The sequence below is a fragment of the Callithrix jacchus genome, chromosome X (assembly GCF_049354715.1).
Source record: "Callithrix jacchus isolate 240 chromosome X, calJac240_pri, whole genome shotgun sequence".
In the NCBI taxonomy this organism is placed as follows: Eukaryota; Metazoa; Chordata; class Mammalia; order Primates; family Cebidae; genus Callithrix; species Callithrix jacchus.
The window spans coordinates 82,725,675-82,751,367 of NC_133524.1; the positions used below are offsets into that span (position 1 = coordinate 82,725,675).

The following is a 25,693-nucleotide window of genomic DNA, read 5'->3' on the forward strand; positions in this document are numbered from 1 at the left end:
TAGGTAAACTGCAAAAATTTTTTCCCATTCTGTTGGTTGCCGATTCACTCTAGTGACTGTTTCTTTAGCTGTGCAGAATCTGTGGAGTTTGATTAGGTCCCATTTGTCTATTTTGGCTTTTGTTGCCAATGCTTTTGGTGTTTTAGTCATGAAGTCCTTGCCTACACCTATGTCCTGAATGGTTTTGCCTAGATTGTCTTCTAGGGGTTTTATGGTGTTAGGTCTTATGTTTAAGTCTTTAATCCATCTGGAGTTAATTTTTGTGTAAGGTGTCAGGAAGGCGTCCAGTTTCTGCTTTCTGCACATGGCTAGCCAGTTATCCCAACACCATTTATTAAACAGGGAATCCTTTCCCCATTGCTTGTTTTTGTCAGGTTTGTCAAAGACTGGATGGTTGTAGATGTGTTGTGTTGCCTCTGATGCCTCTGTTCTGTTCCATTGGTCTATATCTCTGTTATGGTACCAATACCATGCTGTTTTGATTACTGTAGACTTGTAGTATAGTTTGAAGTCCAGTAGTGTGATGCCTCCCACTTGTTCATTTTGCTTAGAATTGACTTGGGTATGCGGGCTCTCTTTTGGTTCCATATGAAGTTTAAGGTGTTTTTTTTTCCAATTCTGTGAAGAAGGTCATTGGTAGCGTGATGGGGATAGCATTGAATCTGTAAATTACTTTGGGAAGTATGGCCATTTTCACGATAATTTTTGTTGTTTTATATTAGTTGAGGATTATTTTATGACCATTTATGTGGTTGATTTTAGAGTATGTGTTATGTAGTCATGAGAAGAACGTATCTTCCATTGTATTGGGGTGTAGATTTCTGTAGAGGTTTATCATATCCATTTGGTCCAATGTTTAACTTAGGTCCTCAATATCTTTGTTAGTTTTCTGCCTTGGTGATCTGACTTATACTGTCAGTGAATTGTTGAAATCTCCCATTATTATTGTGTTGAAGTCTGTATCTCCTTGTAGGTCTCTAAAAACTTGTTTTATGAATCTTGGCGCTCTTGTGTTGGGTCATTATATATTTAGTTAGGATAGTTAGGTCTTCTTGTTGAATTGAACGCTTTACCATTTGGTGATGCCCTTCCTTGTCTTTTTTGATCTCTGTTGGTTTAAAATCTGTTTTGTCTGAAATTAGGATTGCAACCCCTGCATTTTTCTGTTTTCCTTTTGCTTGGTAGATTTTTCTCCCTCCTTTTATGTTGAGTCTATGAGTGTTATTATGTGTGAGATGGGTTTCTTGTAGACAGCATACCATTGGGTTTTGCTTTTGTTTGTTTCAGCTTGCCATTTGTCCCTTTAAGTGGGGCAGTTAGTCTGTTTACATTCAAGGTTAGTATTGATATGTGTGGATTTGATCCTATCATTGTGATGTTAGCTGGTTATTATGTTGGCTTGTTTGTGTAGTTACTTAACAGTCACACTGGTCAGTGTGTTGTCTTTTTGTATTAGCTGGTAGTGGTCTTTCCTTTCTATATTTCGTGATCCATTCAAGATCTCTTATAAGGCAGGTCTGGTGGTAATGAAGTTCTTCAACATTTGCTTATCTGAAAAGGATATTATTTCTCCTTCATCTAAGAAGCTTAGTTTGGTGGGGTATGAAATTCTTGGTTAAAGATTTTTTTTTTCTTTAAGAATGTTGAATATAAACCACCAGTCTCTTCTGGCTCGTAGGGTTTCAGCTGAGAGGTCCACTGTGATACTGATGGAGATCCTTTCGTAGGGGACCTACCATTTCTCTCTAGCTACCTTTACCATTCTTTCTTTCATTTTGGCCTTGGAAAAACTGGCAATTATGTGCCTTGGGGATGAACTTTTTGTGCAGCCTCTTTCAGGAGTTCTCTGTATTTTCTGAATTTGACTGTTGGACTTTTTAGCAAGGTTGGGGAAGTTTTCATAGATGATATCCTGAAATATGTTTTCCAAGTTGTTTGCTTTCTCTCCTTCCCTTTCAGGGATGCCAGTGATTCATACATTTGGCCTTTTTACATAATCCCATACATCTCAGAGCTTTTGTTCATTCCCTTTTATTCTTTTTTATTTTTGTCTGTCTTATTTCAGAGAACCAGTCTTCAAATTCTGAGATTATTTCTTCCCTTTGGTTTATTCTGTTGTTAATATTTGTGATTGCATTGTGAAATCCTTGTATTGTGTTATTCAGCTCTATCAGACTTGCTGGGTTCTTTTTTACAGTGGCTTTTTGGTCCTTCACCTCCTTATCACTTTATTGTGAGTCTTATATTCCTTGGATTGGGTTTTGCCATACCCCTGAATCTCAGTGATCTTTGTTCCTATCCATATCTGAATGCTATTTCTGTCATTCCAGCCACTTTGGTCTGGTTCAGAACTCTTGTTGGAGAATTGATGTGGTCATTTGAGGGCATATGACATTCTGACCATTTGAGTTACTGGAGTTCTTGCATTGGTTCTTTCTCATCTATGCATGTGAATATTCCTTTAAATGTAGTGTAGATTGAGTATAGTCCATAGACTTCTTTTCCAGATGTTGAATGCTTTCACCAGGTTGAGGCTTTGTATAGGGCCTTTATTTGAAACTGACATATTGTCTGCAGAAGTGGGGTATGTTAGTGTGGTATTTTTGGCAATGAAGCCTTTGTGTGTGATCCAGCAAGTGATACTTAGGTTTATTGGCCACTTGGTAGACTTTTGCTTGGTTATGTGGTTCCGCCATGTTTTCTCACAGTTGCAGCTCTGTTTCCTCTCAGTGTTCTGAAGCTGTGAGTTCCTCTCCCTCTTCAGTGCTGGCTGTACATGACTTGGCACTCTGAGGCTGTGCACTGCAGCTCTGGGGCAACCTCAGTGTTTGTTCCATCTCCAGCTTAGAAGCAGTAGAGAAAGAGATCCTAATAGGGGTTGTGGCCAAGGATCCTTCACTTGACTCCTGGAGGCTTCACTCCATAGTGATGGAGGTCAGCAATCACTCAGTGCAGTCAGCCTAAGATGAAAGGTTTGTGCTGTAGGCCCAAGCCAGGCATTCCCTTTCTGGTGATAAGCCAGGGAGGGTGTGTGGGGCCCATGGGAGATGGACTGGCCTCCTCTCCTTGGGTCAACTGCAGCTTGTTGGAGGGGTAAATAAGGCACTTAGGGTCTTTGCTTCTTCATTAGTCCACGGGTGGCATGGGCCGTTCCACTGTAAAGACAGTGACCAAGTGGCTGTCAGTTGCTGCTGGGCCTCTGTCCAGAGAGTTACTGATTTGGTACTAGCTCAGTAGCTTTGCTGGGGGGGTGGCTGGAGGTCCAGGCCTGGAGGACCTGCCCAGCAAGGAGATATGGGAACAGGCACCTATGTAACAGTCTGGCCACTTTTCCATAGGGCTGCTGCAATATGCTTGGGGCCTGTTTCCGTCCCTAGTCACCTTGGATTTTCCAGAACCTGGAGGTGTGTCACCAGTGAAGCCTGCCAAACAGCAAAGATAGCAGCCTGTCCTTCCCTGTGGGAGCTTTGTCCCAGAGAGGTATGAACCCATTGCTGGATCAAAGGCACCTGCAGGAAGTGGCTGGAGACCCCAGTTGAGAGGCCTCACCTTGTGAGGAGGAAGGGGATTGGGACCCACTTAAAAAAGCAGTCTGGCCACGTTTTGGTTGAGCAGCTGTGCTGTGCTAGGGGTCCACCTTACTCCCTGTCACCTCACACACTTTGAAGGCCAAAGGCTGGAATGGTCAAGTCACGCAAACAGCAAAGATGGCAGCCCACCTCTCTCTTGGAGTACCATCCCAGGGAGAATTCGGATGTCTGTCATCTGGAGAGCTCTAGTGGGGGGATGCTGGAGACCCCAGTTGTGAGCTCCTACCCAGTGAGAGGATCAGGACCAGGTACCTGCTTAAAGCAGCAGCCTGGCCACATTTTGGTAGAGCAGTTGTGCTATGCTGGAGGATTCCTTCCACCCTGGGTCAGCTCAGATGCTTCAAAGCCTGAAGGCTGGAATGGCTAAGGCACCTGAACAGCAAAGATGCTGGCCCGCCTCTTTCCCTGGGAGCTCCTTCTTAGTGAAGTGCAATGCCACCACTAGTAGCCAGCTGGAATTCCAAGCCAATGAGTCTTGTGAAGTGCCATGTAAGTATGTACAGGAGTGTAACTTTTCACTTAGCCAAAGCTGCATCTATTTTTGCTGGAAAGCCTGAGTATCTAAGGCTCCAAGGCCTCCATGCATGCCTGAGTGGCTGCTCTGCCAGGACTCCACATAGGTTTACCTGTCAGACTGAAGACTGAGGCTCTGATTGAGTGGGTTCACAAGGAGATATCCTGACTCAAGGATTGCAAAGATATGCAGAAGAAGTGTAGTTTCCCAGGATCATTCATTCACTTAGCACTTCCCTGGGTTGGGGAGGATCCACCGGCTCCCTGTTGCTCCCAGGTGGGTTGTTGTCCTGACTTGCTTTTCTTCATTCTCTGTGTGTTAAGTTGTTTTCTTGATTAATCCCAATGTGAGTACCTGGATGTTTCAGTTGAAGGTGTTATATTTATCACTGTTTCTGTTCCTCTCCATGAAAGCCAAACATACTAGCTACTTCTAGTCAGCCATCTTGACCACTCCTCCCATTTATATATATTTACTATACATTTATGGATTTTTTAATGGATTTATCCTGGCTGTGAAACTTTTCTTTTCGTTTCACAAGTCTATCTGGCATGCATTAAAGAACATTAAGAAAGTTAAAATTCACTTCACAGCTGATCCAGAAGAGCTCAAAAGGTTATGTGAATCACTAATTTTTTGCATAAGGTTATTATTTGGAGCAGAGACAGGAAAAAAAACAGTTTCTTTTTAATTACTGGAGTAATCCTAGAGTAGGGAGTTGAAGACTAATTACCTCTTTGACTTTCTTTCATTACCTTGACTCACTTAACCCCTATGAATAAACACAGGGGTTATGTAACTACAATTCATTCACCAGATCTTAAATACCCAATGCTTAACTATACTTAGTTCTGATCAAGAAGTGAGGTTAAAGAAAACATGTATGTGTTAAATCTTCAAACAAAAAATTTAATCAAATTTCCTTTTAGAACATTTTTGTCTACTAATCTTGGACAAAAGCTGATAATAGAAGCCAAATTGACTAGTTTGAGTAACAAATTTTACTTCTTGTTCTTATTCTTCTTATGAGGGCACAAAGAGAACAAAAGGCAGTTAGCCAGAAAGACAGAGTAGCTGGGTTGTTAAAAGGAATTAGGGTAAATAAAAAAGAGCAATTGAAGAAAATTAAAGGATCCTGGATAGTAGACTGGTTCTGATTGAGAACTCACTTTGCCTTATTTATTGCTCAGAACACTCCTCATCTGTGCTTGGCATTATCTTGGATATTTCAGGAGATCATTAAAGTATAGGGTCACAGCATTGAGATTGCAGACTCTATAGGAGAAGGAACTAATGTTATTCCTTTTGGTGTTTAGCATAAAAATGCAATCATCAGTGTTCAGTAGATATCATTCATTGATTCATTCAACAAAATTTATTGAACGTCTACTATATGTCTAAAACCATTCTATACACTGGTGAAACAGTGGTATCTGGCATTGAGTCTTGTCCTCATAGAATTTACATTCAAGAAGGGAGAGAAGGCAGAAAATAAACAAATAAGCAAGTAAATAAAATAATTTGGATTATAAATCCTATAATTAAAATAAAACAGGGTGATGTAACGTTGAGTTCGGAGTGGGTAACATTAAATGGAAAAATTAGGGAAGGCTTCCAAGAAATGATATTTGAATTGAGACTAAAGGCTGAGAAAAACCCTTGCATATAAAAAGAGAAATAACTTTCTAAGCAGAGTAAAGAACTAGTACAAAAATCCTTAGTAAAAAAATGGGCTTGATGTGTTCAAAGAAAGAAATTCAACATGGCTGAAATGTTGATATGACAGATGTCTCATGCTGGGCTTTGTAGGATACAGTAGCATATTTGGTTTTGTTGTCAGTTCAGTGGAAAGTCACACTGGAGAACTGCCTCTATGGTAATAATTCTAAATACTGTACAGAGAATGGTTTGGAGGGGGCCATGACTATAAGCAGGAAGAAGAGTTCATAATCTGACAGAAGTCTAAGAAAGAGATGATGTCTTTAACTAGAGTGTGACAATGAAGATAGAGAGAAATGGGCTTCGAGGTCTATTTTATAAATAGAACAAACAAAACTTGCTGGCTCATTGAACATGGAGCATGAAGGAAAGAGAGGAATCAAGCATGAGCATAAATACTTTGGTTTGAGCAACTGGATGGGTAAGGAACACAGGAGGTAGAGCAGGTTTGGGGCTGGTGGTGAGAAAGGATCAAAAAATTTGGTTTTATCATGTTTAATTGGAGATGCCTGTTAGACATCAAAGTGGAAATATTGAATAGACAGTTGGATATGTGAATACAGATCTCAGGAGACAAGTATGGGCTGAAAATATAAATTTGTTATCAGGATGAGGGTGCTATTTAAAGTCATGTCAGTGGGCTTACGGCCAAAGTATAGATACAGAGGAAAAAAGACCTCAGTAACAAGCCCTTAGATGCTTCAACATTTAGAGGTCAGGTAGTGAAGGAGTAGCTGGGTTGTTAAAAGGAATTAGGGTAAATAAAAAAGAGCAATTGAAGAAAAACCCAGAGCATGTGGTGGGATACCAGCGAGAGAAGGAAGAAAATATTTCAAGAAATACAGAAAGGTCTACTGTATTAAGTGCTACTGAGAGATCAAATCAGATGAGGACAGAGCAATTACTATTAGATTTGGCAATATGGAGGTGGTTGATAACCTTGACAACAGCGCTTTCAGGAAAGAGGTGGGAACAGAACCCTGAAATAAATGGAAAAGTGAAAGAGTGGTGAAGGAGTGATGAAAATGAGGGTAGACAACTTTTTTTTGAGATGTTTTATAATGATAGGAAGCAGAAAAACGAGGCAGTGGCTAAGAGAAAATGTGGAATTAAGTAAGCATTTTATGGAATTCACATGTATATGTTAATAGAAATGATCCAATAGAAAAGAAAAAAGTGTTAATATAGGACACAATGGAAATAATTGCATGAGTAAAGTTCCTGTGGAGGCAAGAGGTGGCAGAATCCTGAGAACATTTGGAAGGATATGTCTTTTATACAAGCAGAGAAACTTTATTCACAGCAGAGTGTATTAATACAGATGCAGATAGGTTGGTAAATTTGATGGTGAGAAGATGAAATAGTTCTCTTCTGATTGTTTATATTTTATTGGCGAAATTAGAAGCGAGGTTATCTGGGAATAAACGACATAGAGAAGCTGGAGGTTTGCAGAGAGAGAAGATAGTGAAATATTTGTCTCAGAGAATAGAAAAATTATTAATTAGGAAATTGTAGCAGTGCTGTTGAACCCTCAAAATTCTTTATTATAAATTTTAGAAACTTCAATTCATCTGAGAAACCCAGATCTAGCTTTCCATAGTTCAGTATACTCCTCGTTCTGAGCAATGCTTCCCTAGATAGAGTCTTTATTTTGTAACAATTTGTAAAACTTCATTGGCATTAGGAAGGAGAATAAACAGTGCAACTCCTTTGCCTGTTACTTCAAATACACAAGGCTCCTACTCAGGGTGTTCCACATAGATTAAATGTAACTTCATATCTTCCTGCACACATTTTTTTTTGATATTTGAAATGTCATCAGTGAGTCCCACAAACGTCTCTTCATTTAGTTAACTTTTCTCAGCTTGCAGATGATATTTTGCAATTTGATCATAAATTTAAATGGGAATATGCTCACTTTCCTACACTTATATCCTAATGAGCCCCCTATAAATGACTTCATATTTATACTTTGAAATTGTCAAGCTAAACCATGGCTTAATGCTGCATTTGACACATCTGTCCCACATTCTCACAGCATTCCCCTCACTGTGGCTGTGGAAAAATGGAATCCGTGATTTTGTCTATATAATACCCAAACGTGTGTGTCAAGGGTTTTTTTTAAAAATAAGACATGGAAGATAAATTTCTTTTGATGGAGAAAGTGGAAGCCACATTGACCATATTTCTGGAGAATATGGGGAGGCCCAGCTTTGGGTCTACCAATTGTGACTTCAAGTCAGTGTGACCAGGACAGTCCCAGTATCTGCCTGTTATTTTAATGTAAACCTTAACAGCTGCCACCGTCACTCTCATAAGTGTTCTGGTTTGGACAAAAAATTGTATGGTCGCCCTACATCCACACTTTGATACAGTCACTATTTCCAGAGAAAACTACCTTCACTAACTAGCTGCTGTTTTTTTTCTGAACCCTCATGTGCACATATGAGTGGAGTGCAATGCTCTTATAACCACTACCATCTCTACTATTTCTGGGACCTGATCTCAAAAGCAATCTCATCATTGCCATTACTCTCTGACCCTGCCTTCTACTCTATAATTTTCTACTCTTTGAGTTTTGCTTAAAACAATTTTCTATATCTACCTAGTTGGATAAAGGGCTGGATTTGGATTAATAAGTTTAAATGCAGTCCAAACTGGTAAAACAAGAGACACACAGCCATCCCTCTACATTCTGAGACCCCCTACTGCTTTCAAAGGAATCCTCCCTAATACGTCCACACTGCTGAAGCTAGAGAGTCTGTGTTTAGGGCTCCCAAATCCAGATTTTATACAGGCCTCTTTTCATCCCATCAGATATACTATTCTTTCTTGCCCAACAAGAGAAAGAAGCCTGGACCAATGAAATTAGGTCCACCATGAAAGAAAAGGCTGCCCCTTTAAGAACTGAGACATGGAGTGGTCAGGAACCCTTGATTGTGCCCACTATGACATCAGGAAGCAGAGCTCAGAGGGACTCGCAACAGGCACAAGTGAAGCTTTCTTGCCAATCTTGATTGAAATCACATTTCAAAAGTCATGGTTTTCTTTCTTTGTTGTATTGTGATTTTATATTTTATTTTAAAGAAGATTGTGGAAAAGAGAAAGAAAACGAAGGCCAGGAGACAAAACAAGGGTATCTAAAGAACAGAGTACAAAGATTGGGTCAGTCTTATTTTTCCTGTTTCTATCAGCTTATCTTTTCTTATGATACATAACCTCTATCTTACCCTTGATATTATTACCAGTCCAAGAATTTTTAGCCCTCAAGGGTAGTTGTGGGCATAGCTGAAACTTAGGAGTAGGTCACAGTATATATTTCACATACTATTTGATCTTTTTAAATCAAAGCGCAATGAATTATTTTACAGACTGACTCAAATTTCCTTGTGTAAAAATAACTGTATCAAAATGGCTATGTAAAAATACATTTGATTTCAAAACCACTCGATCAAATGATCATGTCATAATATGTGTATGCAAATACATACATACAATACATATTGTATATGTACATACTTTTAACTGGTGTGGCTATAAGAATAGGTTCTGTGTAGATCTCATTTGGATCCAATATTATATGCCTCATGTCTGTTTTAAATGCCAAATTCTTGCTTCAGTGCTCACATTACTGCAATTTAGTCTTTACTCATGTACTTACTCAGAGTGTGGTCTTTAAGTACCAAGTCTTTATCAGTTGATTTGTATGGATTAGTTTCCCTCCAATCCCTCTATGATATGTTTTGGCTGTTTGATGTTGCAGGTCTTTGTATTCCACCTAAGTACTTGCTGCCTGAGTTATTTGTATCTACTGTGTTTTCTCTGGAGATACGTGTTTTTCAAACTATGACAATGGGAAGGGGGATTTAAATTTAACCCCTTTAGATGGAAAGGTCACTTAGTGCTTAGAGTGGTGGCTGAAATGTATCTTCCATTTGCACTTCCAATTCAGTGGGCCATTATATAGAGAGATGATGATGGTGATGAAGATGATGGTGAAGATGAAGATAGATATAGAAAGAGACTTGCTAAATTGTCAATATAATATATAAACATTTTCCCTTTAGCAATTACCTTTCTCATTTCCAAAGATTAGTCCTGGAGCTATCTTGATATTTAGATATTAGAATGTAGAATTAATGTGAGCTACTATATATTGTATTTCAAATGTCCTTAAAATCATGGCTAACCGTTTCTTCTCTCTACTCAAAAAAAAAATCCGTGTGCAGACTCTCTGGAGCGCATCCCTTCAGAGAGTACTTCCTGAAAGCCCTGTATCTCCACTATCTCGATTCTCTGGAGTAAATCACGAGTAAGTTATCTTAAAAGAGATGTTCAAGCATGTAAATACTAAGAAAGCAGAATCTTATTTGGGAAGAATTTTAGTAGACAGTTTTATCTACTTATCCTTTGGTAGAAGGTAGGGTTTCAGGGAAAGGAACATAGAGATAACAATGTTGGGTTTATATTAGAAAAGAGGATGCTCTTTTACACATTTCCTGATTTAAAAAAAGTCAGCGCTGACTAAAAGTAATCTGTAAGATTTTAAAAACTGTACTTCATTTATCTAAGTATCATAGTAATTTCTCATATATCCTGAGAAGAAACACAGAAAAATTCCCTAAAAAACACCCTAGTTTGAGTGAGAAATAGAATAAAAGGAGAACTGTTTCATTCTTTCAGTTTTATGAGAATGCCATTATTTTGTTATGTCTGCTATATCAATCTAATGTATCTTCTGAATGACTTCATTTATTTTTTTCTACAGAATATAGTCATAACATTCAATTTCATCATAACTCTTAATACTTTCTGATTGTTTAACTTTTTAAAGTATCCTATAATATATATTTTTTATTTTTTCATTTGAAATAGCTTTATGATTCATGAGTCCAAAGAGGACAGTCTTTCCATCTATCCATCTTATAACTGATGTGGCTCCTAAGGAACAGCAAAACCTGAAACAATTATGGGAACAAGCATTTGTCAACCTCGCACATGAAGCCACTCTTTGTATGTATTATGCATCTCAATCTCTATATATGGTTATCAACATAATAATTCAAGTAAAGGTAATATAATAAATACTAAGACTTCACTATAGCAAAATGATATAATGCAATTAGACAAATTCTGCCAGACAGAATTAGACAAATTTCAAGACAAATGCTTGGGAAGTTTAGTTTATATGACCCACTGTCACTACTATTTTATTTTTCAAAATGGGATTAGGAAATAGGAATCAAATGTATAGAATATATAATGATATGGATTAATATATTTATATATAAGTATGCATAATATATATTTATATTTAAATTTAAATCTTTAGAAGGAGATTTCAGATCAAATGAAAACTGATTAAGTGCCATTACACTGGTTAACCCAGAAATGAGTCAGATCTTACATTTTTGAAGTCATTAAATTACCATAATTTAGCAAGGCAACTGCTGTTTTGTGTTTTAGTCCACTTAAATAATGCATTACATAGTACATTGCTCAAGCTAATTTTGAACACTAGCTAATTACTTCACTAGCTATAAGACATGTTAACAGGTAACGTAGAATGCAAACTATTTCCTTGTAGAAGTGTTTACAAACATAAATCAGAGAAATAGTGAAACAGATTGTCAGCTGAAAGTTATCTTTACGATTTTTTTTGATAAGTGCATTGAATTATGGAGCTAGTTCACGAAAAGTGGATAACTGGTATTTGTTAACATAAGAAGTTGTGGTTATTTTCAGAGGGGGACATTTTTGGTTGACCACATAGCAAAATAACATTCCCCCAAAAAACTGCACTGTGAATTAATGAATGACCTCAAAGTGATAAATAAAGAAAACACAGATTTGTAGTTGTAAGGATTTTACTTATGCAGTAAGACAAAATGCCAGCTGAGAGATTAAATAAAAACAGATTTTTCTAATATACTTGGCATATTTTAGGATAGATGTACCATCTATGTGACAAGTGATGAAAAATAGAACTGGGAAAAAAGAACTTTCATGGGACATGTAAAATCATTAAGAGAATTAAATAAGAGAGAATGGCAGTGAACTCATTTTGGGTCAATATATGTGGAAACTCAAAAAGATAAAACGTCAGTCAATAAAGAGGAAAGGGTAATATTGAGAATATAGAGGGGAAACTGGGTGGGTTTAAATGTAAGTGGCTTCAGAATCAGTTTTGATCTGTATATTAGTTCCCTATTGCTGCAAATAGGGAACTAATTATCAGCTTCGGCAACTTTAAAAAACACACACATTTATTATCTCACAGTTTCTGTGTGTCTTAGTTCATTTTGTGTTACTATTAAAAAAAAAAAACGACCCTTTGGGAGGCTGAGGTGGGCGGATCACAAGGTCAAGAGATCAAGACCATCCTGACCAACACAGTGAAACCCCATCTCTACTGAAAATACAAAAATTAGCCGGGCATGGTGGCATGCCCCTGTGGTCCCAGCTACTCGGGAGGCTGAGGCAGAAGAATCGCTTGAACCCAGGAAGCAGAGGTTGCAGTCAGCCGAGATTGCGCCACTGCACTCCAGCCTGGCGACAGAGCAAGACTAGATCTCAGAAAAAAAACAAAACAAAAAAACAAACAAAAAAAAACTATGGTTGACTAATTTATAAAAACAAACCATTTATTTGTCTCACGGTTCCTGTACAAGAAGCATGGCACCAGCATCTATTACTGGTGAGGAGTTCAGGCTGCTTCCACACATGGTAGAAGGCAAAAAGGAGCTGGCATGTAGAGAGATCACATAGCAAGAAAGGATACAAAGGGGTTTCCAGGCTCTTTTTAATAATCAGCTCTCATGAGAACTAGTAGAGCAAGAAGTCACTTACTACTGAATGGCTCTAAGCCATTCATAAGGAATCCACCACCGTGATCTACTAGGCCTCATCTCCAAAACTGGGAATCTCATTTCAACATGAGTTTTGGAAGGGTCAAATATCCAAAGTGTAGCATTCGACCCCTGAACCCCCCCAAATATCATATCCTTCTCACATGCAAAATACAATCATTTTATCCCAATAGTTCCCAAAAACTTTAGCTTGTTCCAGCATCGACTCAGAAATCCAAAGTTCAAAGTCCTATCTAAGACTCAAGGCAATTTCCTTACAACTATGAGTCTGTATATCAAAAAAACAAGTTATTTACCTCCAAGGTACAATGGTGGTACAGGTATTCAGTAAATATTCCCATTCCAAAATAGAGAAATTGGCCAAAAGAAAGGGGGAATAAGCCCTACACAATTCCAAAACCCAGCAGAGCAGACATTAAATCTTAAACCTCCAAAATAATCTACTTTGACTCCATGTCCTGCATCATGGGCACACTGGTAGGCAGGGTGGGCTCCAAAGACCTCAAGAAGCCCCACTCCCATAACTTTGCTAGGTGCACCCATGTGGCTGCTCTCATGGGCTGTAGTCCAATGTTTGCAGTTTTATTTGGCTGCAGTTGCATGCTTCCAGGGGCTCTATAATTCTGTAGTCTGGAAGGTGGTGGTACTGCCCTAGTAGGCACCATTTGTGGGGGCTCCAACCCTTATTGCATTCTGAGCACCTGTGGCTATAATACCATATGCATGCCACCAAGGCTTATAGCTTACGCCCTCTGGAGCAGCAGCCTGAGCAGTACCTGGGGCTCTTTGAGCCACAGCTGGAGCTGGAGCAGTGGGAATGTGGGAAAGAACATCCTGAGACAGCATAGGACAGCAGTATCCTGGGCCTGGCTCCCAAAACAATTCCGTCTTCTTAGGCCTCTGAGCATCTGATAGGGCCTATCACCCATCGTCTTGACTATCAGCATCTGGCTTCCATTTAGTCATGGTAATCTTTTTAGCAAATGGTAGTCCCACAATGTCCTTGGATTCCTCTCCTGAAAACACTCTTTTCTTCTCTATCACATGGCCAGGCTGCAAATTTTCCAGATTTTTAAACTTTGCTTCCTTTGTAATCATAAATTTCAACTTTAGGTCATTCGTTTACTCCAAGATTATATTGTAAGTTGTTAAAAGCAGTCATGCCATTCATGAATGCCTTGCTACTTAAAAATTTCTTTCACCAGATACCCTAGGTCATCACTCTTAAGTTCAGCCTTCCACAAAGCCCTAGGGGTTCTTTGCTACAGTGTCACATGGACCTTTCTCCAGTTACCATTAAGTTGCTCATTTCCATTTGAGACCTCACTAGCATGGCCTTTTCTTTCTATATTTCTATCAGCATTTTGCTCACAACCACAACCAATCTCTAAGAAGTTCCAAACTTTCACCTATCTCCAAGTCTTCTTTCGAATGCTCCAAACTTTTCTAACTTCGGGCCATTACCCAGTTCCCAAGCTGCTTTCACATTTTCAGGTATCTTTATAGCAATGCCCCATCCTTGGTACCAATTTTCTGTCTTGGTCTGTTTTTGTTTTGCTATAAACGAACACCCAAAGCTGGGCAATATACAGAAAAGACATTTATTTGGCTCACAATTCTGCAGATAACTGGGAGTCTGATGAGAACCTCAGTCTGTTTCCACTCATGGCAGAAAGTGAAGGGAAGCTGGCATATACAGAGATCACATGGTGAGAGAGGAAGCAAGAGCAGGAAGGTGACAGACTCTTTTTAACAGCCATCTCTCATGGGAATAAATGGACTGAGTACTCACTACTGAGAGAAAGCACCAAATCATTCATGCGTAATCTGCCCCCATGACTCAAACACAGCCCACTAGGCCCCACCTCCAACACTGGAGATCAAATTTCAACATGAGATTTGGAGGGGTCAAATATCCAAACTATAGCACCATGAGTCAGGAGTCTGAATATTGCTTATCTGGGTCCTCCACTCAGGGTCTTTCAATGCTATGATCAACGTGTCAGGCAGACTGCATTCTCATGTGGAGTTTGGGTCCTTTTCCAAGTTCATTCGTTTGTTGGGAGAATCCACTTCCTTGCAACTGTAGAACTTCATTCTTTCTCCTACTCCGTTCCTTGCTAGCTGTTATCTAAAGGCCACTGTCAGTTCCTAGAGGCCACTTGCAGTTGCTACATGGCCCTCTGTTAGACCCTCTCACTACATTGCAGTTTACCTCTTCAAGGCCAGCAGAAGAATGTCTAGCTTCATTCTTCTAGGATGGAGTCTTAAATAACAATGGATTCAAGAGAGTAACTATTGTATTGATATTCGCTCTCATTCTTTCCATATTGGCCAGAAGCAAGTCACAGGTTCTTCCTATGCTCAAGGGGAGGGGTTTATGCAATTGATGTAGCTCAGTAAGGGTGTCATTCAATGTGTGTGCAGATAAACAACAATTTATCCTTTAAAGAGGACTAAAATTGAATAACTCAGCTTTTCCCAAGGTGAACAAGAAAAAAATGATGACCCTTAAAGTTATAGAAAGCCTGGGACAAATAATCTTTTTTTTTTTTGAGACCGAGTCTCACTCTTGTCGCCCAGGCTAGAGTGCAGTGGCCCAATCTCAGCTCACTGCAACCTCTGCTTCCTGGGTTCAAGTGATTCTCCTGCCTCAGCCTCTCGAATAGCTGGGATTACGGGCATCCACCACCACTCCCGGCTAATTTTTGCATTTTCAGTAGAGACGGGGATTCACCATGCTGGCCAGACTGGTCTTGAACTCCTGGTCTCAGGTGATCCACCCACCTCGGTCTTCCAAAGTGCTGGAATTACAAACGTGAGCCACCATACCTGGCCCAGATAATCTTTTAAAAGTGAATGAACCTAATCGAGGAATGTGATATTTTCATTCATTCAACCAATTGGTTAAACCAACTGGTGTCTAGTGTGTGCCAAGAGCTGTGGTATTTAAACAATGATGAAAAAAATTATTGTCTCTGACCCATGGAACTATACTATACTGGAGGGAAATATATATTAAACATGTGAATATGTATACAATTAAAAACTGTGATAAGTACTACAAAATAAAAGCCCAATTGGTACTGAGAGAGAATGACAAGGGTGATGCAATCGCCTGTGGTGCAATGTGTGTATCAATATTACCCTTAATTATAGCCACTAAAAGAAAAGCGATAATGGTACAAGAGGTGGATAAGAGTCTCAAAAGAGAAGTGGGTCAGAGCTGCTTTTTGTAGCCACCTCAGTCAAAAAGCAGTGGTAGAAATTTCCAAGAAGTAGGGGCAGGTTTGGAGGTGGAAGAGGCAAAGTACGACAAAAAGTTGAAGTGACATGGATATTGATAAGGGAAAGACAGTGCCCAAGACAAGAAAGAACATGCCAAAAGTTCCTTAGGAATAGCTGTGGAAAAGGTTCATCTCAATCTGGGCTGACAAATGGAACTTTTCCCCAAGAAAGCTCTCATTGTACTTTTATTTCAAGGATACATGGTAACCAAGCTCAGCATTCTATTAAAGCACATTGTTAAAGCTGCTCTCACTGAGTGTCCCAGTAATATATTAGTTTTCAAATCCAAAAGCCTATTTTAAGACTTCACCTTATCTGATCTCACTATAGACATTTGACATTTAATGCTTCCTGAACACTTCCAGGCTAATACTCCTGGTGGTCTGCCTATCTCTCTCACTATAATTCCTCAAACTCCTACTGAAACACCTTCAACTCTGTACACAGCTTAAATGTTGTTATTTTCCAGGGTTCTGTCCTGTTGGTTAATTTCAAATCTAATTTCAGTTCATAAACATCTCTCTAGACCAGTGATTCTAATAGTCTATGGTATAGTTGTACATTTGTATTTCTAACAACCTTTTAAAGACAGAAATTGTTACCTCTCCAACCCACCCTGCTCCTGTCCTGTATTCTGTACCACTGTGAATGGCATCATCTACCCAGTCATCTAAGCCTGAACACTGTGAACTCTAGAAGAAACTTTTATCTCCTTTACTGCTCTCCCTAAATCAAATCATGTACAAAGTCATAGGGATCCTTTGTCATAAATAACAAGTGACCAACTCATCTCAGTTCCTTGGGAAGGTCCTTGTTTTAAAGCCAAAAGTCCTACATCCTGGAAACCCCTTGAGTCCTGTGAAAATCTATTCCCTCTGCTATGGACTTAGTTTAAGTTTTAATTATGTCCCTTCCAAAGTATTGCTAATTCCTTTACCATCCTTTCCATTTCAGGATTAACTGTTACCCTGTTGCCAGAGTAATCAACCTGATTTTGATACAGCTTAAAAGACAATTGACCTTATTGCCTATAGGTCAAAGTCAAAAATCCTCAAGAAAGCATAAAAGACTCTTCATATTCTAGTTCCTCTTATCTCTCTAGGTCTCCAGCTTTATCTTTTGCTGCTCTTGGAATTGCACCCTAAGCTCTAGCCATACCAAACTTACTGCTTCCCAAGTATATGTTTTCCAAGTATTTATGGTTTCATGCCTGAAATACTCGAAATCATCCACAAAATACCTACTTTGAATATCACATTTCTCATAAAGCCTTTCCAAAATGTCTAATCAGAGGCAGTGTTCTCTCCTCTGCCCTCCCAGCAGCAGTGTGTTATTGCCTTCATTCTTGTCCTACGGTATTCATGTTATAATTATTTGTCTACATCTATTGTTCTGTATTTCCGACTTGACTTGAAACTCATCCAGATAAGACTCTATTCTTTTTATTATTATCTTGCTCTATTTTATTATTCTTGTTTCCTCAGCACCAAGAATAGTGCCTGCCACAAAGTGGTGGGTAACAAATATATATTTTTTAAATTTTTGAATCATTCTTGTATGAATGTAGAAGATGGCCACTGTAATGTTTTTCAGTAAACATAAAAAATTCCCACCATTATTCTAAGCAAATTAATGCAGGAATGTAAAAACAAATACCACATGTTCTCACTTATAAATGGGAGCTAAACAATGAGAAGACATGGACACAAAGAGGGGAACAAGAGACACTGGGGATTACTTTAGAGTGGAGAGTGGAAGAAGGGAGAAGATTAAAAAAAAACACCAATTGTATACTATCCTTATTACCTGGGTGAAAGAATAATCTGTACCCCAAACCCCTGTAACACAAAGTTTACCTATATAACAAATATTCATAAATAACACTGAACTTAAAAATAAAACTTAAAAAATAAAATCTTCCACTCAGTGAAAAAATAATTCTTAAAATAAAGGCCTACAGTATTCATATTTTCTCAGATCTGTTTTAAAATGACATTTTTAAATGTTCATAGACATGTTTCCTTATGGTTCTTGGAATAGAAAAGTAAATTTATGAATGGAGATTTTTAATTGTCAAAAGTAACATGTTGGCCAGGCATAGTGTCTCGCACCTGTAATCCCAGCACTTCAGGAGGCCAAGGCAGGAGGATCATGACGTCAGGAGTTCAAGACCAGCCTGACCAACATGGTGAAACCCCATCTCTAGTAAAAATACAAAAATTAGCTGGGCGTGGTGGCACGAACATGTAATCCCAGCTACTCAGGAAGCTGAGGCAGAAGAATCATTTGAACCCGGGAAGCAGAGGTTGCAGTGAGCCAAGATCACGCCACTACACTCTAGCCTGGGCAACAGAGTGAGACTCGAGTTTCAAAAAAAAAGTATGTTGGGGAAATTAAGTTTTAGCATGAACCGCTATCATAAAACAATTCTATGCAGAGACAAAACTCTGGTTATGTGACATAAATAATGTTGTTATGATAACATATGTTGTGAAAACAATTAGTGATGTATTTTAAAATGTATGCAGATGATCATACAAAAACGGCAAATGGGATATTTCATAAAAGCAAAAAATTCATTTTTATGTTAATACAGTAATAATATTCATCATTGTGCAATACTAGAGTGTGGACCTTTGTACTACAATATGAGGAAAAAACGAAATATTTGCTTTTCTTATATAAATTTTCTCCCATAATGTTTGCTTCTTACTTCAGTATGGGAACTAAATTGCTTAATATCTAAACCAATATGAAGGAACTATATTACAATTATTTAATCGTTATTTAAAAGCAGCCAGGAATTATTTTACCAAAAGAAGATATTTTCATGTGTTGATTTAAATCACTACAAATTTCTAAGAATGATTAAATAGATTTCAAAATAACTAAACATAAGCATATCTGAATGAGAATAAAAATTGTGTTAAATGTCATTTAATTACATTTGATATTTTTCACTTATTTGCAGAGTTTTCTACACCAGAAGTTCCAACGTCAAGCTACATTCAAAGAGAGAAACAATACATTCGGTACACAAGTTAGGAAGAGTCGGAAATTCCTCATAAGATAGAACATGTGCAATTGAATTCCAACTATTAGGTTTTCTGTGGAAAAAAAACCATACATGTGTGCATATATATGGCCATCTGATCATTTTAAAAGCATACTCAGAATACATTAAAAAAACACCATGAGTATGAATTATCTATGCTCTAAGTACTTAACTTCTCTTTCTGCATTTATGTCATCACTTCTTATCTCTTTATATCTTGAACTTTTTCTTTCCCCCCACCTCACTCTGTGACTACTAAACAAAACTTTCATTTCTAATATCCAACTTCATTAACTCAGCAGGGATGGCAGATATCACCAAAATGCAGCGTAACACTTGCAAACTGATTTATGACATGCATCTTTATAAAGTGCTCAGTGAAATGCATAAAAAACTGATTGCAAATTGGTCATATAGAATGTTGAGTACTTTATTAATTACTGGCTAAAGCTAAGGAGCTACACAACAACATCATATCTAAATAAGGAATTTTATTTGAAATGTGAAATTTCATCATGAATAAATTCTATAAAATGAACTGAGAATTGCTAAGTGATTTTTGAAATTGAGTGGTGCTGTAGAATGATCCCATGATCTGGGCCCCTTACTCCTTTCTTTCCTTTCCTCCTTCATTACTTCTTCTCTTACTTTATCCCTCCTTTATTTAAAAGGTATCTGGAGTGGAGCAAGATGGTGGAATAGAAGGCACCATCAATTGCTGCATATCACCCCAGCAAGGTCACAAATTTAACAACTATCTATACAGAATGAACCAATTATATAAGAACCAAAATTCAGGTAAACCCTCGTAGTACCTGGTTTTAACTGCATGTTACGGAAAGAAATACTGAAGAGACAGAAAAAAAAAAAACACCTTGAATCACTGACACCACGTCTCCCCAACCCCATCCAGTGGCAGAGTGGAATGGATCATCTCTGTGCATTGGGGAAGGGACAGCACAACAATTGTGAGGCATTAAACTCAGTGCTGCCTGTTACAGCAGAAAGGAAAACAGAACAAAACTCAGCTGACACCCACCCACAGAGGGAGCATTTAAACCAGTCCTAGCCAGAGGGGAATCCTGCATCCCAGTGGGTGGAACTGAGTTTGCCTGCGCAAACCTTGCCACCCAGGGCCAAAGTGCTTTGGATTTCTAAGCCAACTTGATAGGCAGTCTAGGACACGGGGACTACAACACTTAAGCATTCCTAGTGCTGAACTGGGCTCAGGAGCAGTGGCCTCAGGGGGCATGTGACCTACTGAGACATCAGTGAGTGCAGCTAAGGGAGTGCTGGCATCACCCCTCCCCTAAACTCTCAGTTGTACAGCTTGTAGCTCCAAGAGTTCTCTTTTTTCCATTTGAGGTGAAGAGAGGGAAGAATGTGGAGGAATTTGTCTTGCATTTTGGATACCAGCTCAGCCACAGCAGGATAGGGCACTGGTCAGAGTCATGAGGACCCCATTCCAGGCCCTAGCTCCCAGGCAGCATTTCTAAACACACCCTGGACCAGAAAGAAACCTGCTGCCTTGAAGGAAAGGACACAGTCTTAACAGCATTCATCACCTGCTAACTGAAGAGCCTTTTGGCCCTGAACAACCAGTAGCAATAGCCAGGTACTACATTGAGGGCCTTGGGTGAGACGCTGAGGATTGCTGGCTTCAGGTGAGACTACCTCATTACCAGCTATGGTGTATACAGGGTGAAACTCTTTCTGCTTAAGAAAACCAGGGGGAAAATAAAGGAGACTTTATCTTGCACCAGCATGGCCATGGTGGGATAGAGCAACAACTGGGTCCCTGATTCTAGAACTGACTCTTGGACATCATCTCTGTACCTGCCCTGGGCCAGAAGGGAGCCCACTACCCTGAAGGGTGAGTCCCAGGCCAGGCAGCATCTATCATATGCTCACTGGAGCTCTGGGGCCTTAGGGCCCAGGGTTTCACTTGCAGTACTCTGGCAGTACTCCCCATGGTCTGTGGTGGTGGTGGCTATAGAGTGAGGCCCCTCTGCCTTTGGAAAAGGAATGGGAGAGTTAGAGGAACTGCATCTTGTGGTATGACTGCCAGCTCAGCTGTAGTACAATAGAACACCAAGCAGACTTCTAAGTTTTTGACCCTAGAACCTGACTCCTGATGGCACTTTTGGACCTACCTGGAGTCTGCAGGTTCTTGCTGCCCTGAAAGGAAGGACAGAGGACTGGCTGGCTTTGCCCCTGCTGATTGTAGAGCCCCTTGAAAAAACATAGGCAGTAGCCAAGGAGTGATTATTGCAGGCCTTTGGGGAGACACAGTGCTGTGCTGGCTTCAAGTCTGACCCAGAGCGGTCATAGAGTGGTGGTGGCCACAGGGATGCTTGCATCATTCCACTCCCACCTTTGGGTGGCTCAGAACAGAGATAGAGACACACTGTACATTTGGGAGAAAATAAGGGAAGGGTACAAGATTCTCTGCCTGGTAATCCAGATCTTCCCCAAGACCAATAAGGCAGTATCTAGGAGTGTGCAAGAACCACAATGTTACTGAGCTTGGTTGGGGTGCTCTCTGAAGCAGATAAGTTTAGTTCAGAACACCCAAGTCCTTTGTGGAAGAGGTCAGAGCATGTATTTACTCCCTAAACCTTTGGAGAATGAACTAAATGGACCTCTCTCATACCTTAATCACTCAATCTCTCTATTTCTCCCTGCCTCTCAATCTCCACACTTTCTCACTATATCTAGTCTTCCAGCATCTCTTTTCCTGTGTATCCCTTCCGTTCCTGGCCAACCCTCTGAGTACAGTCTTTCTTACAAAGAGCCCTAGAGTAATGATCAAGTCTTAAGACTCCTGGGGTTTTGCAAATTCCCAGGCCTGGAGTGTTGAATGTAGAATTTGCTGAGAATCTATGGATGGAGGAGAGGGGTAGAAAATATAGAGGACTTCTAGTCTGGTTAAATTGGAGCTAGTTATTCTTTACAATATCTAAAATTGAACACATTTCTTCACCAAAATATACTGTCCCTACTGTGTTAAACTCTCCTGGATCTAAGATGTGTCACAAAGTATCCTATACTAATCTGTCAACTATTGATTGTGTTCTTTAGCCATCTCTCCTTAATTCCCTGGGGTGGGAAAAGGGAAACTGGGAAAAGAAAAAAGAGAAAACAAAATTGTTAAGTGTTCACCAGTCACTGTCCCTTCTGCTTCCTAAAGAGATCTCAAATATGTCCCTTTTCCTACCATTATCTCTTTTATTCTGACACTATCATCGTCCGAAACACCACTATCTTTTCCCTGGACCGTTGTAACCGACACCTAATTGGTTTCCTCACATCTTACACTTGCTTCAGTCCAATCCTATTGCCACAGTCATCTAGGGTATTATTTTAATATGCATACCTAGTCTTGTTATATTTCTCCTTAAACCTCTTCAATAACTTCCAATTACCTTAGAATAAAATTTCAAGTTCTCACCATGGAGCACAAGGCCCTCTAAGACCCCAAGATATCAGGTCTCTGTCACTCTGTCTTTCAGTTTCTTTCTATTTATATTTACATCTATATCTATATCATGTACGTGTTTGTGTCACTGTGTAATATTTATAAGAATACTTACTATGATGTAAGAAAAAATGCTTTACATGCATTCTTATGCCATCCTCCCATAACTATGAGGTAGGTACTCTTATTTTCCCCATGTATAAATAAGGAAATTGAAGCTTTAGGTAGTTTAGTAACTTGTGCAAAGCCACATAATTAGTGTCAGAGCCCAGGGTTCAAACATAATCAGTTTGATTAAAAAGTCTGTAACTAGGGCAATATATTTTTGTCTAATGTCTTCACTCTCCATCTTGCTATGTGTTCTAGTCATACTTGACTTTCAGTTTCTCTTTTAGTGCCTTCTTACATGTTTTTCCCTCTGGATAAGCTGGTCATAAATAAGTCCTTGGAATTCAGGCACTTCTATGGAAGATATGGCCATCCCAGAGAAAAAGCCTCTAAGTTAGGCTGCCCCTGCAAGAGTTGTTGGTTGGTTGAAAGTTTTCTATGAATGCCACATAGTCCAGAATAGAAACAAGCTACAGGTTGTTGGAACATTCATTTATTCATACTAAGAATAATGTAGGGCCAGACCCTGGGTGGTATGACTTCTGTAGGTGTTTAATACAGCACAAGACCAGGCTCTAACTGGATTCTATCTCTCTAAGCAGGAATAGACATTGAGTGTTCAGAGTTTTAGCCTCTTGATGCTGAGGCTGGCCTAAGAACAGGGTCTGGGTGGTTAGAGATTTTGTATGTATGCACTAAAAACTTCATAAGTTGTCAGAGGCTTCTATTGTAAGTGCTATAGTCAGGGTAGGAGAAGACTGAAGATGGTCAAATGCATAGTTATATATAGGAGATAATCTAGCATAATGGTTAACAGCTTAAACAACTCAGTAGTGAGCTTGCTGCACTGAAATTATGGATTCCTCACTTCCTAGCTGTGAGCATTGGGCAAGTGACTTATCCTTTATCTCCGTTTCATCTTTAAAGTGGGAATAACAGCACTCCATAGGGTTGTTATGAGGATGAAATAAGACATGTGAAACACCTGAAATAGTGCCCAGCAAATAGTGATTAGTCAGTAAATCATAACTATTATCTGCTATAGCCTAGTACAGGAATAAAGCTAAAGTGGACAAAGGTTTCTTATGTAGGTGCTCTCTGCACTCCAAGGAACAAATCCCATGTTTGAAGTTATAGTATATGTTTGAACATACCTGCCTTACCTGACTTTTCCAAACTTTGGCCCATATATATATAGACACACACACACATACAGAGAGAGAATATATATATTCTGGATTGGATGAGTGCCTTACTGGGCATTTCATAAGACTGGAAAAGGGGTATGAATATAGCAGAATTTTTTTTCTCATATGACTTCAAAAAAGAGGTCACTTAAGGCCAAGAGAAACAGGAAGATATGATAGGGCCAAGAAGAAAGGTGAGGTCAAGTTTTCAGTTTCTGTCTCTAAAGTGAAGGGGTTAGATTAGATGACCTCTCAGTTGCCTTCCAGAAATGGTACTGCATCATCCAAATCCTGGATGATGAGCCAAGATTAAGAAGACTAGGTCCACAAAGTGGGTCAGATCTAGAAGGACAATTAGCAGAGACCAGAAACCCAGGTGGGCTGACTGGGAACAAAAATCCTAGACTAAAGTCAAGGCCACAAAAGTGTTGCTGTGTAATTATGGTATCTGTGTGACAGGCATAGGGATCAGAAGCGAGAGAAGCCTCGTACTGTACCAGACTCCTTTATAGGCAGGAGCTTTCTACATGTTTCCTGCCCATAGTAACTTAGAATAGTTTTCAACATGTGTGCAATGCTTGACTCTAATGAAACAAAGGTAGGAGTGACTGTTTGAAGTAATAGACTAGGAGAGCAGGGAAAGAAATACTTCTAGATAATGACCATCAGAGCAATTTTCTTTGTTAGGAGTTGAGGAGGAGATCAAAACGAACATTCCCAGTTCCGGAAAGTGGCAAAGGAAGACCATGAATTCATATCTGACTCTAATGTCAGTGCTCTTAACCTATTGGTTTCCTGTGGCTGCCATAACAAATTACCACAAATTGGGTGACACAAAATAGCACCTATTTATTCTCTCATTGTTCTGAAGGTCAGAAGTTTTAAATCAAAGTATCACCAGGGTCACGTTTTCTCCAGAGGCTCTAGGGGAAAATCCACTCCTTACCTCTTCCAGCTTCTCACAGCTTTGGTATTCCTTAGCTTGTAGCCACATCACTCTGATCTCTGCCTCCTTTTTCACGTCACCTTCTGCTCTATGCATGCCTATGTCTCTTCTTCTGCCTGTATCTTAACAGATAAGCAAGATCTTTATTAAACTAAATCACATATTGTGTCACATAAATAATGTTCACAGATCCCAGGAATCAGAGCATGAACATATCTTTCTGAGGACCACTATTCAGCCTACTATAATCCATAAGATGAAATTTTTTTCTATTCAGTTTCTTTCATTCTCAGACACTGACATTTTAGCAGGCATTGTTAATTTCATGACAAACATTCCTTTAATCTTTGCTAACAGAATCCAAATTTTGTTTGAAATAACTAAGCTTGTTCCTTTTTTACAGTCTCCATTGCCACTAGTTCTGCTTAATGAGATTGAAGACGAAGTATAATAGTGAGAGGGTTTCAGGAAAGTTTTTGCCTTCCTGATACGAGGAGATGGACTTTAAGTCCACGGTCCTTCCACTATATTCAGCAATTCCACTCCTGAGTATATATCCAATAAAAGAGGAAAACTTAACATTCACACAAAAACATGTACTGTATACAAATGGAAGATTTCTTTTTAACAGAGAAAGACTGGAAAGAAGTCACGTTTCCTTCAACTAGTGAATGAATAAACAAACCATGATACACCCATACAATGTAATACTGCTCAGCAATAAAAGGAATGAGCTATACATACATGCAACAACCTGAATGGATCCCCAAGGATTATGCTAAGTGAAAAAAAAGACAACCCCCAAAGTTTCCATACTGTAACTCTATTTTTATAATACTTTGAAATGACTAAATTTTAGACGAAGAGGACAGACTAGTGGTTGTCCAGAGCTCCTTGTGCTCCAGGAGTTAGGAGGAAGCCATCCCCTGCTCCCTGGTC

The 25,693-nt window shown here is 39.2% G+C and overlaps 1 long non-coding RNA gene across 1 annotated transcript; it reads left to right on the forward strand.

Moving 5' to 3' along the window:
- Positions 1–8,787: 8,787 nt before the first annotated feature.
- Positions 8,788–19,343, forward strand: LOC103790726 (uncharacterized). Its single transcript, XR_001909569.4, has 4 exons — positions 8,788–8,988; positions 10,053–10,135; positions 10,699–10,836; positions 18,952–19,343. It is a non-coding gene; the product is annotated as an uncharacterized LOC103790726 (long non-coding RNA).
- The last annotated feature ends 6,350 nt before the right edge of the window (positions 19,344–25,693 follow it).